Below are 1,854 nucleotides of genomic sequence, written 5' to 3'. Positions count from 1 at the left end.
TTGGTCAGACCAAGTCTCAGAGAGATTTGAAAGTCGATGATAATCAGACTATTAACTTACAGCAATACCAAATATTTTTTGTCGTCAGTCATCCTATAGGTTAGAGGCATCCTATAGGTTGAAGGCTTACATAACTACGTACATAGAGATGTTCACCAGAGTCACATACACTGTAGATGACCATCTGTCCGTCCACAGTGCTGTGCCAGTGGCGTGTAGATCACAGGCCGCTTTGAGACATGTCCCCAAGAATGTCCTGAAGCACATAGTTGTTTGCAACATGAGTCCAACTGCTCAGGACTCTCGAAGAGCCAAATGTCTTCTCACAGCTGTCATACAGTTTATCTTTGTAGCTGTCAGTCACAAGATGAATGATATGCTCATACCCAGGTCCGGATTAAGATGACCAGAGGCTCGTAGGCTACGGGTCACAGCAGGCCCCCATAGAACAGAAATTCTACAACGAAACTACATACACAGCATCAGCATTCTGACCCAAGAACTAGTGTAGTGAGATATTACCAAGATCTGACAATCCATTAACCATGTGAGACTAATTTATTTGATACAGTGTATTATGCCAATTCTGCTTTTCTATTCCTCTGGCCTTTTGGGGGGGCCCCTGGCAATTTGGGGCCCCTAGGCTGCAGCCATATCTAGCCTGTGCCCTAATTCGGCCCTGCTCATACCTCTCTCCTTCACTTCTCCTCATGGCTTACACTTACTGTGAGAAGATCCTGACCTCCACTGTCCACCAAAAGGCTGAAAGTAACTAAAGAGACCTGCAGAGGAATGGCAGTCCACTCCATGCACGACAAAAAGGAATGTTGAGCTCCTAGTAACTGCTCAAAATGCTGACTTGTTTCAAGCCACTTTAAAGGCACACACAGCAACATGTTCAATGGTTGTTGACAGTAGCACGTTGGCCCATGGAGAAATGATGGTCTACACTGGTCAGAGCCTTGTAAATGTGTGTCCCCAATATAGGCCTACTGTATAATTGAACTTTCTACAGTAGAGAAGGATTGGTTTTGGTTCCATTGGTTTCTCTGGCAAAACATTACCAAACTTATCTGGCAACAGACAGAGCATTCAGGATTATGGTCTCTGTTGAGTAGTTGCTAACAGATGTAAAGGAGCACTTGGCAAATTCTAAAGTTAAATGAATCATCTTTGCAAGTCAGTAGTAGGTGGTTGAATGACTCATTGCAGGGTGAATGAGGGATCTCCCAGCGTCACAGTGGTCTGTAGGGAAAAACCATGCTTGCAAGTTCAGCCCGCATTGGGTTGCACTTGCACATGTGGCAAAAAGCATAGAAGATATTGACTGTATATAGCGCCACAATAAAAATAAAATGTTGCCTAGTGTGCTTTTACGAGCCAACATTTTCAGTAAACAAGTCAAAAACCAACACCTGATGAAATGAAGATAAAATATTGCAGGTTCCCAGCAGACACCATCGATGTTCTGTCATGGATCACTGTTCTGGAGACAGCAGCCGAGGCACCTGAAGACATCTGATGATGCCTGTGGCTGTGAACTCAAGAACCCGAAACTGAAATGTGACAGGTGTCGATGAAGCTATGCCAGAATTTGAAATGCTGAGGCAAAACATGACCTTGACTTATCTTTCTTTCTTTCTTTCTTTCTTTCTTTCTTTCTTTCTTTCTTTCTTTCTTTCTTTCTTTCTTTCTATGTTTTCAGTATCCCACACACACACTGTCTTTTACCTTTGTAAACTCCACACACCAATAGACAAAGACAAGAGGTGGAGTGAATGGGCAAAGTGAGAGTGAATGGCAAAAAAGAGAAGAAAGAGACAGAGAAAAGCAGCCTATCAGTGATTTTTACTC

Source organism: Engraulis encrasicolus, chromosome 22 (assembly GCF_034702125.1).
Source record: "Engraulis encrasicolus isolate BLACKSEA-1 chromosome 22, IST_EnEncr_1.0, whole genome shotgun sequence".
NCBI classification, from domain to species: domain Eukaryota; kingdom Metazoa; phylum Chordata; class Actinopteri; order Clupeiformes; family Engraulidae; genus Engraulis; species Engraulis encrasicolus.
The sequence above is the reverse complement of the archived record's forward strand: the minus strand, read 5'-3'. Positions refer to the sequence as shown.